Below are 11,335 nucleotides of genomic sequence, written 5' to 3'. Positions count from 1 at the left end.
TGACCCCTTGTGTTATTTCTACTGTCTGGTCTGAAAGCTTTTATCCAAAAGGAAGACATAAATAATTGCTTTCATACACTTTTGCAGTAGCCTACGCAGAGCACCATCTTTCAGCCCAGCAGATTAAGTTCTGGGGAGTCTAACATCAGAAGGAAAACAAGCCTGGGTCTTGAAGCTCAGTCCCGGCCTAAGCTCTCTCACTGGTGCTTGGTAAATTCTCGGTCACATGACGTTGACACTGAATACAAATAGCTGATGAGAGAGCTTTTACTGTGCTTCCCTCATCGTTGCTAGCACATAAGACAAGGGCCTGTCATTTGGCTAATCGAATTTTTGCTGTTCATGGGATTTTTAAAAACTTATTGAGATCATCGTAGATTCATGAGAAGTTGCAAAACATAGTACAGAGAGGTCCTGAATCCCCTTTACCCAATTTCCCCCTGTGATTACATCTTGCGTAACTGCGGTACAATAATATCAAAACCAGGAAATCGACATCGGTGCATGTGCGTGTAGCTCTGTGTCATTTTATCTCGCGTGTGGATTCGTGTAACCACAGCTGCCATCAAGATAGAGAACGATTTCATCTCCACAAAGATTTCCCTTGTGCTGCGCCTTTATAGGCACACCCACCCTCGCGCCCCCAACCCAACACCCCCAGCCCTTGGCAACTACTAATCTGTTCTCCATCTCTGCAATGTCGTTCTGAGATTGTTACATAAACGAAATCACACAGCATGTGACTTCTTGAGATTTTTTTTTTTTTAAACGCATGATGCAAGTTCAGATGGCTGCATTTTACAATGCGTGTTCCAATATTTTCTAGGCCCACATAGAGGCAACCTCCAAAAAGGGACCCAATGTGCAGTGACAGACTGAGACAGGACCACACACGTTCTGCTTGATTTCTGGTTGGGTTCAGCAGGGCCCTGGAGCAAAATGCAGAACTTTATAGAATATTTCTCATGCAGAGCTATTAAAAAAAAAACAAAAAACCAAACCAAACCAACATCCCAAGCCACAACCACTCAAACAAGGCACAGAGCAAAACACCCAGGACTCTTACTGTAAGGGAAGGCTCGCCCTTGCCAAGGACAGCTGGAGAACATCAAGTGCTTGGAGGCCACTGGGGAGTCCTGGTACCCCACACCAAGAAGCAGGCAGGCAAGTAGGAGGAAGGGCACAGAATTCTCCGGCTGCAAAGGCATTTTGCTTTAAGTTCAAAGTCAGAGCCCCTACTCTCAGTAGAAACCTTCACTGTTCCTATTCCTTTTGTTCACCCCAACCATTGGCCATTGCAGTGACCTGGACTCATTTAAGTGGAAAGATTGCTTTGAGTCTATACAGCAAGGGCATTTGAATTTGGGGAAAGAGGAACCGGTGGGAGAGAAATATTGCAGAAAGGATAACAGAAACCAAATATTAGAAACAAAACTTTTGAATGTCTTCACTCTGCACAAATCCTTATTTTTGCCCTCATGAAAAACTGACCCTCATGAAAGTGAAAGTAATCACAGTTCATGTGTATTAAGTGCTGTCCACGAGCCAGGCACCGTTTTAAGTGCTGCTTTTCATAGCTGAGCCTCCTCCATCTTCCCAATAACCTCTACGAGGTTGGCAGAATTTCGATCTCATTTTATAGATAAGGAAAGCGAAAACAGAAGTTCAAGGCACTCTCCTAGAACCAGCTATAAGTAGCAGAGATGGATTTAGAGCCAGGCCTTGGCTCTGATGCCCCTGCCTTGAACGTTCTACCCTCCTGCCATCTGCCACTGACAGCAGCAGATGTCTTCAAATTAATCTTTTTTAATGACTGATCTCCTCTAATGACATCATTACCCTGAAATTGAATGAGCCAAGCAGTGATTCATGAGTTTTTAAATGTTTTTATTCTTGTTTTGAGGTTGGTTCAACTTTATGCAATTTCATGCAGTGAAGTGACCCCCGCCCCAACCACCGTTTTTGGTAAGATGGTTTCATGGTGAGAGCTAGACGTTTTTTAATGAAAAATTTCAAACATATCCAAAAGCAGACCGATAGTGAAATGAAGTGCTATGCACCCATCCCTCAGATTCAACAATTTTCAAGATTCCACAGAACGTTTTCTTTTCAGCCTTTTGGTTTCTTTACTGTTCTCTTGGCTGAAGTGTTTAAAACAAATTCAAACTTGAAGTCTCTTCTATATTTCATTTAAAAATATGGACATTTTCTATTATTCCACCCCCCAAAATTCCCAACAATTCCTTGTACCATCTAGAACACAGTTCATATTCAGTCTTCCTCAATCGTCTCAGCATGCCCTTTTATGGGTGGTTTATAAGGTTCAGGATCCAAAAAAGTTGACACATTAGATTCGACACATGTACAATTACTTAATCTAGAATAGCCTCCTTTTCCTTTTCGCACAGACTATTGACATGGTGAAGAAGCCAGTTAGCTGTCTTGTAGAATATTTCACGTTCTAGATTTGCCTGCTTCTCAACGGCATTGTTAACGTATTTCTCTTTCCATTGTATTTCCCAAAAGTTAGCTTTAAAATGTGATTAGGTTCAGACTAATAGGAGGGAGGACAGTAACGCTTTGGAAGTGGCACTGAGTGCTTCCAATTGTGTCAGCTCAGAAGGTCCACGGTGTTCAGGTGTCTCCCTCCTAGTGACGCCAGCCGGGGCCCGAAGGTTCAGGTGGCAACATCATGCTTCTGTCATTATGAAGTACCCCATCAACTTTTGGTCTAGTGGTTTCATCCACTAATGCTCATGGCCTGAATCAATTCTTATATTAGGAGTTTAGAAACTTTAAAAAATGTATTCACAAAGAAGAGAGAGGTTCAAGAATTTTGCAATAATATTAATCCGTTTGATTAGCATTTACATTCTTGCAAATTGCTGTCACAAATCTTTCTTTGTTGCACTCTTCCAACCAGACTGTGAGGTGAGCAGAGCCAGCAGGAACCTGGGACAGTGTGGGGACTAAGCAGGCTCCCTTGGGTGCCTGGTTGACTGGTTCAGATCCCAGCTCTGCCACTTAGGAGTGGCGTGGGATCTTGCTTGACTTTTCTGCCTCAGTTTTGTCACTTGCCAAATGGGGATTAAAAATGGTGCCCACCTCCTAGGGCAGTTGTAAGGATGAAATGACTTACCACTTCTATAGTTCTTAGAACAGAATAGGACACAGAGTGAACTCTCTTCACCTTTAGAAGTGATGAAACTGAGAGGCCAACAAATGAAATTACATTTCCTCAGGTCCCACAGCTAATGACAGGGAGAGCTGGAGCAAGACATAGATCTCACTTCACCCCATGACACTGTGCCAATGGAATGTTTTTCCACATTCCACATTTCCTAATTATTTTTAAGATATTTTAATAATTAAAAATAATTAGGAAAACACCTTTTGACCATAACGACTTATAGTAATACTCAAATGGCTTAATATAACACCTACTCCAAGGCCCTGTCCAGCCCTCCAGTCTTACCTCCTAGAAGTTCTGCCCTTTTGCCCTCCCCTGCAGAGACATTACCCTTTTTGCTATTATTCAAACCTAGTGAGCTGGTTCCCACCTCATAGTGTTTGTACTTACTGTTCCTTCTGCCACAAATCCTCTTCCACCTGGCTCCTTCCTGCACCACTTCGTTCAGGTATTTTCTCAAATGTCACCACCTCAGAGATGTCTTTCTTGATCACATTATCAAACCATCCCCTACCCCCCTAAACATCCTACCACTTTCTATCTGATGATCTGCTTTATTTGTATTTACAATTCTGTCCACTATCTTAAAATGTACTACATTATTTATTTCTTCACTTTCTGAGGGTGGGCTTTGTCTTTTTCTCTGCTGTGTCCTGAGCATCTAGTACTGCAATTGTAATTGACCCTAAATAGTCAGCCCATAAATATCAGTGAAATGAATATCGAAAAATGACACTATACAACCTCACAGCATTGTATATAAGGATCATGTATGCCCCATTTATGAATAGAAATTTTTATATTTAGTTATTTTTCACAAAAGTAAATATACACTCATGGTAAAAGAGCTGATCAGAGCAACATACAATGTAAAAAGATAAATCCCCCATAGTCCCACTGATCTTCATTAATCATCATTCACAGTTTGAGGCACACAATGGTAGAGATTGTTAGGTGATCCCCAGTATTCTTTCTCTTCTCCCTTTCTTTTACAATAAAAGAACTTCAGATTCTCAGCAGGGCTCATGGCTAAAGAATACATTTCCCAGCCTCCCTTGCAGTTGGGTTGTGGTCATGTGACTAAGTACAGTCAATATGGTGGAATCAAAAGTGATGCATGCAACATGCAAATCATGCCCTTAAAGAAATGGGGTGAACCTTCTTCCCCTTTCTCCACTCCTCCTTGATAAAATGCAATATGATGGAGAGCAGTCTTGGACAATGAGGAAGAGGCCAGCATCTTAAGGATGATGAAACAAGATGGAAGGAACATGGGCTGCTGTTGACTTTGCAGAACACAGCTGTTGTGTTATCTCAGGCTCTCAGATGAGAGAGAAATAAACTTCTAGGTTCTTTACATCACTACTATTTAAGTTCTCTGCTACACAGAGCCAAATCTCTGTCTGTATCTATGTATCTATCATCTATTATCTCCTACCACATTTTTTTCAATGCATTTATGTGTGTGTGTATAGAAACTTTATATTATGGGGAATTCCAAACATACACAAAAATACCCAGACTCATCCAATGAACGTCCTTAATTCATCGCTTAACACCAACAACAATCAACCCATGGCCAATCCTGCCCCATCTCCACCTCATCTACTTCTCCCTCTCACAGTATTTTTATTTATGTATGTATTTATTTATTTTTGAAACAGAGTCTTGCTCTGTTGCCTGGGCTAGAGTGCCATGGCATTAGCCTGGCTCCCAGCAACCTCAAACTCCTGGGCTCAGCCAATACTCCTGTCTCAGCATCCCGAGTAGCTGGGATTACAGGCATGGGCCAACATGCCCGGCTAATTTTTTCTATTTTTGGTAGAGACAGGGTCTTGCTCTTGCTCAGGTTGGTCTCGAACGCCTGACCTCAAGTGATCCTCGCGCCTTGGCCTCCTAGAGTGCTAGGATTACAGGTGTGAGCCACCGTGCCCAGCCAATATTTTTATTTTTAATGGGAACCACTTAGACTATGTCCTCTCCCTCTTACACTCCTGAAGGAAGAGAAGAATGATCGTCAATGACAAATGGTATTTGTAGCAAAGCAACACCAAGAGCCAGCTTCATGCTCAGGAGAGAACACTGTGCCTCCTCATGGTTTCCAAAGCTCTACACGTTCAAAGAAATTTCTCCAGTAACAAACTATAAAAATGATCCCTGAAAGTAAGTCTTTCTCACAGTAGTTTAAAGCAATCCCATAATACCATTTCACTTGTAAATATTTTGGTATGAACCTCTAAAAACAAAACGTTTTTGAAAACATAGACACAATACCATTATGTCTACAAAATGCCTTAATATCACCAAAAACAGATATTAGTTTATTTTAACAAACACTTTGCTGTGTATGTTTTTATTCCCATTTAAAAATACATAGTGGACAATTTTCAACATCAGTATACATAAAGCCACCGGTTCTTTTTAATAGCTACATAATATTCCACTGAAACGATGAACCAAAGTTTATTTAATCTTTCCCTAAGTGACTGGCATTCAGGTTATTTACAGGTTTTTTTTTTTTTCTATTTTAATCAATGATGCAATGAACATTTGTCTATCTCAGGATTTCTCAACCTTAGCACTACTGAGATTTTTGGGCTGGGCGAGTCCTTGTGGTTCGGGCTGATCTGTGGACCTTGGGTTGTTTAGCAGAAATCCCGGGCCCCTCTCCACCTTGGTTACCGGTAAGTGGCTGTCCTCTCTCCTAGTTATGACACCCAAAAATGTCTCCAGACCTTGCCAAATGTCCCCTAGCGTCAAAAAGAAGCCTGGTTGAGAACCTCTCCCCTATTTATACACACACTCAAACAAGAAGAATATTCTAATTTCTACAGCAGAGGCCAGTAGAGAAATGGAAACAGAGGAGCTTTCAGAATGGCGACCATTTGAGAAAAATATCAGCTCGCTCACACTCTGGATTTTAGTAAACGCTTTCACTGTGCTTCAGTCATGCTTAACTACGACAAGCTTGGAGCTGACTCTTCAGAAAGAATTGCAGTTAGTGTCTGCAAATTTAGCATGTCAGACAGATTCTCTGAGTTGATCTGTTTTCAACATGCTTCAGATCAGAGGGTTTGATGGATGAACACGAGATACATTTTATAAAAGTGGCCTTAGAGATGGGAACAACACAGGTAACTTCTACAGTCCAGCACAGTTTTTAGCTTAGGGTTATGTTTCAGGGAACATGCAGGACCTCTGCATTCCCCTGCCCCTCTACATTTAATAATAAATGGTATCACAGTGACGTCCCTACACAAAGGTGGGAGGGACCTCAAATTCTAAATGAAGCCTAAACTCAACAACCTTGAGCACGCCCCCTTGGCCAGGTTTAACATCCAGCCAGAACCTGATGGGAAAAATTAAACAAACCCCAAAAGAGTGCATTATGGGGGTGAAACAGGCCAAGGGAATAACTAAAATAGATTTGAGGCTCCCAAGTTAGGCTAGCCCAGCTTTAGCTCCAAATGCTGTTGAATTCCCAGGGTCTGGCATTTCCAAAGCAGTAAAAACAAAGCCATTGTAAAAACAAAGTAACAAACAAAAAACACACTAAAGAACATAATTAGAAAGCAAACACAGAAAACAAACAGCAAAAACAAAGACAGGGAAGAGAGTAACGAGAAATCTAAAAAAACAAGTTGTATAGATAATCATAAGGATTTAAGTAGCTTATTCATTCAACAAACACTACAGAGAACCTACTATGTGCCACCACTGATTTAAGTCCTGGCAATCCAATGGGGGAAGAGAGATAGAGCCCTTAACTTCCAGATCTAATATCCTAGTAGGTTTCACTGAAGCTCACGGAATTCACTTTTGCTAGTAAAAAGCTCAACTGGTAGTTCCTGTTAGCTGAAGAAAGACAAGAGAGAAAGCCATCATCTTCACACTCAGCAAGTGCTCACTGTACACACCCAGCACTTTTAGCTGCTTTACATATATTGGCTCATTTAATCTTCAAAGTAAACCATGAGGTAAGTAATATTCTCCCCACATTTTATTTACAGAAGAGGAAACTGAGGCTCAGAAAGGTTAAATACCCTGCACAAGGACACAGCTACCCAGGTGGCTGGTGGCAATGCATCTTTTAGAGAAGAGGTTCTTAGTGGGGAGTGATTTTGTTCTCTAGGGGACAGCTGGCAATGTCTGGTGACATTTTTGGTTGTCACAGTTGCGGGACGGTGCTACTGGCATCTAGTGGGTAGAGTCCAGGGATGCTGGTAAACATCCCAAAACTCACAGGACAGCCCCATGACAAAGAATCATCCAGCCCAAAATGTCATAAATGCCAAGGTTGAGAAACCCAATTTTAGAGGAATGCTGTTCTGGGGCGGGGCGGGAGGATAAACTTTCTGAACCAGCATGAAAACAGGGAGAGGCAGTATAGTGTGGTGGTTAAAGACGTGGCCAAAATGCTTGGGTGTGAGTCCTGGTTCCTCCGTGCACTGGGGGTAAGAGAGGCGCCAACCTCAGAGAGGTGCTGCAAGGATGAAGTGAGAGAAAGGGCTTTGAAGCGTGCCTGGCAGACAGCGAGTGCCAGGTGAATGTTTGCTATTCTTGGGCTCATCCCACACGGTGCATGCTACGGTAAAATGCACACACCGGCATCATCACGATTGCTAAAGTGTCTGGCAACCACGGTCCAGGTAGGTCAACAACGTCAAGGCCCTTAGCAAGCACCTTTGCGTAGCTCCTGGCCTTTCCCTGCAGTCACAAGATGTCATAGGCCACAGCTCCAAGAAACACAACTTGCCATGACCCTACCCAAAGCAGGAAGGAAGGGAGTAGAAAGGGGGCTTCCTTCACATGAAGGAAGGTCTCCAGCAGACGCCCCCAAGTCTCATTGGTCAGACCTGGGTCTCAGGGTCATGCCTAGACCAATCACTGGCAAAGCGGCTTAGTCTAACCATCCTTCATCCCTTCTGGCTGAGCACGTGGCCAGCCAAGCAAGATTGGGGTTCTGTTGGCCTGGAAGGAGGGACAATGGCTGCTGGCTATGCCACCAGCAGGGGCTGTCCTGGGGGCATCCAATGCATCAGGCCAAGCCAATCTTTCGGATGTGTGAAGTAACTGTGCAAGCAGCAGCTGACTCTTCCAGTGCCAGCTGTCATTACTGCTCTGCACAAGGAGCTCTGCGAGGTGCCTCACTTGTCCTGTCTCCTGCTAACTGCTCCCATCACATCCCTCACTACTCTATCCTCCAGTGACACCAGCATTCTGTTTTCTGTCCCTTAAAAGTAGTAAGCTCCTTGCCACCTTGGGGTCCATGCATAGCTGTTCCCTCTGCCCTTGATGCTCATCCCTCCCCCACCTGTAGGTCTCCGCATAAATATCACAAACTCACTGCCTCCAGGAAGCCTTCCTTGATACCACTACTGCCATCACCACCCTCCCCTACTGGATTAGTTTTCACTGCACCCTGAACTTGTCATGTATGGCATATCTTACCATTGGAATCAACGGCTGAGTACTGAGTTGTAAAATGCTGTCTCTCTTTAGACTATCTAGCAGCTGTGAGCCACACATGGCTTGAAATGCGGCTCGTCCAAACTGAGACATGTTCAAACACACACCAGCTCTCAAAGACTTAGTACAAAAAAAGGTAAAATAATGCATTAGTAATCATAAAAATATTCATTATATATTGAAATAATATTTTTGACATGTTGGGTTAAATGTTTTTAAAAACATTTTCAATGTGGCTTAGAAAATTTTTAACTACGTACGTGGTTCACATTTTTAATGCGTATTACATTTGTATTGGACAGTGTTGCTTGAGACCTTTGTACACTCCGTGGGGATAGAGATTATAACTAGATGGCTCCTGCTCTATCCCTTGAGTCTAGAACAGTGCCTGGAACAGAATATGTGCTGAATAAATATTTGTTGAATGAATGAATGAATGAATGAAATTCGGAAGACTGTAAGAGGTTGCCTTGTTCATATCCTGGTTGTCCAGAACACTTTGCTCATACACTGCATTGTAAAGTTCTCCGAAGATCATCAGTGCTGCACCCACGGAATTTCAATTCTGTCACCTGCCTAGTCCCAGCCAACACGGGCACCAGCTTCTTGCCAGACACGGGATTCTGCGGACACAGCCAGCTCCCCTGCCCTCTCCGCTGACTCCACGCCCCACGGGAGGAGACGAGGCTGGGGAGAGACATCTGCAGCAGCCCGGTAGCCAGAACTTCCCGCAAAGTCAACAGACGTTGGCTTGGGAAGTCTGTCAACCTTGACTGGACAAACACAGTCTAGAAAGGGCCACTCGTACTTGCAGGGAACCGCGAGGCGGGTGAAAGCCAAGGCAGCCAGGGCCGTGCCAGCCTCACCGAAGTCGAGAGTGTCTGGGAGGCTGAACAAGCCCGGGCCCGAACCAACCAGGTGGGGTCACCTGTCTCCACCCCACGCCAAGGAAAACAGTTCTCCACGGCGGGAAGAAGGCACGCTTAGGTCAGACTCGGGAGCCAGGAGGCCTGGGCGCCACTTGGGGGCTGTGACTTTCCAGCGCTGGCCCTGCAGCGAGGCTGTGGGTGACTCTGATGCCCCCGTGGGCCGGAAGCTCTAGTTTGAGTCCACTGCTGGAGGTCAGAAGGGGTAGCAGGAATTAAGGACTTAAGGGCTAGGGAGAAACCAGACTTGATGTCTTAGTCCCTTTTACCTGGGTTTCAGTTGCTCAGGAGCAAGCTGGCTGTGGGTTTGAACCCAGCCTTGGCACTTGTGTTCCCGTTTGACCTTGAGCAGTAGGACCACTCGCTCACACTTGGAAAGGGGCTACCACTGCAGGCCGGCTCGGTTCTAAGCTGTTGACACGGAGGACCTAGTGACAAGAGTCAACACTGACACCACATTCCAGCAACCCAGGGATAAGTGGCAGAGGCAGATTCGAACCCTGGTAGTTCCGCCGCCGGTATGTTCACAGTTACGTAGATTTGAACTCTGCTCTGCTACTGACTTGTTATAGCAAGTTAGGGAACGGTCGTAGCCCAGATTATTCTCATTTATCTAGCACTTCCTGGGTCCCATCCAGTCACTCACTGCTCTAAGTGTATTATTCACCCATTGAATCTTCACAACATTCGGTCTATTATTATTTTTTCAGAGATGGAGTTTCGCTCTGTCACCCAGGCTGCAGTGCAGTAGCAACATCATAGCTCACCGCAGCCTCAAACTCCTGGGCTCTAGCAATCCTCCTGCCTCAGCCTCTTAAGTAGCTGGGACTACAAGCATGTGCCACTACACCCGGCTAATTTTTTTGTATTTTTAGAAATAGAATCTCACTATGTTGCTCAGGCTGGTCTCAAACTCTCGGCCTCAAGTGATCCTCCTTCCTCATCCTCCCGAAGTGCTGGGATTACAGGTGTGAGCCACCACACCTGGCCATCCATTATTACCCCGAAATTCAAACTGCTGCAGATGCTGGAGAACAGACTCTGAAGCCACACTGCCTGGCTGGAGCCCCAGCTATGCAACCTGATGACAGCTGTGACCTTGGACAAGTCACTTTATCCTCTCTGGGCCTCAGTCTCCTTATCTATAAAATGGGAATCATAAATGTAGATACCAATGGGGTGATTGTTAGGGGTAAATGAGTTAATATTTGAAGGCATTTGTCAGAGTGTCTTGCAAAGAGGAAGTGTTAACGTAAGAGCCCACTGTCTACCATGCCTGGGATACCTGTGCCACAGGACAGGTGACAAGTTGGGGGTCACGCCAGGGAGGGTTTGGAAGCCAAACCTGAAACTTAACCTTTTAACCTCCCAGGCACGCGCCCTACTTCCCGCAAGCTCACACATACCTTTAGCAGTCACCTGCAGCCCTGTGCGTGGCAGGTGTCACCCCTGATGACTGTCCCCTGCAGCCTGCTGAGGCGCCTCTCGCCTCCACTGCCCGCCTCCCCTCAATCTGTCCTCCACGCTCCTGGAGTGGGAGTGAGATTTTTAAACATAAATCTGACCTTGTCATGCTCCCACTAAAACCTCTTTAATGGCTCCCCACTGCCCTTGGGCTAAATTCCAAACTTTCACAGGGACTAAAAACAGTGGCTTTCCAATTAATTCTTTGAGACTCACAGAAAGAAACACATTTTACAATGCAGTGCAGTGTACACCTTTATAAAACTTGAAATAAAAGTCTCAAAAA

At 44.6% G+C, this 11,335-nt stretch overlaps 1 non-coding gene across 1 annotated transcript; it reads right to left on the bottom strand.

The window, feature by feature from the left end:
- Positions 1-5,150: 5,150 nt before the first annotated feature.
- On the bottom strand, positions 5,151-5,362 carry LOC123622982. Its single transcript, XR_006729713.1, has one exon. It is a non-coding gene; the product is annotated as a small nucleolar RNA U3 (small nucleolar RNA).
- Positions 5,363-11,335: the final 5,973 nt, after the last annotated feature.

Source organism: Lemur catta, chromosome 17 (assembly GCF_020740605.2).
Source record: "Lemur catta isolate mLemCat1 chromosome 17, mLemCat1.pri, whole genome shotgun sequence".
NCBI classification, from domain to species: domain Eukaryota; kingdom Metazoa; phylum Chordata; class Mammalia; order Primates; family Lemuridae; genus Lemur; species Lemur catta.
The sequence above is the reverse complement of the archived record's forward strand: the minus strand, read 5'-3'. Positions and strand labels throughout refer to the sequence as shown.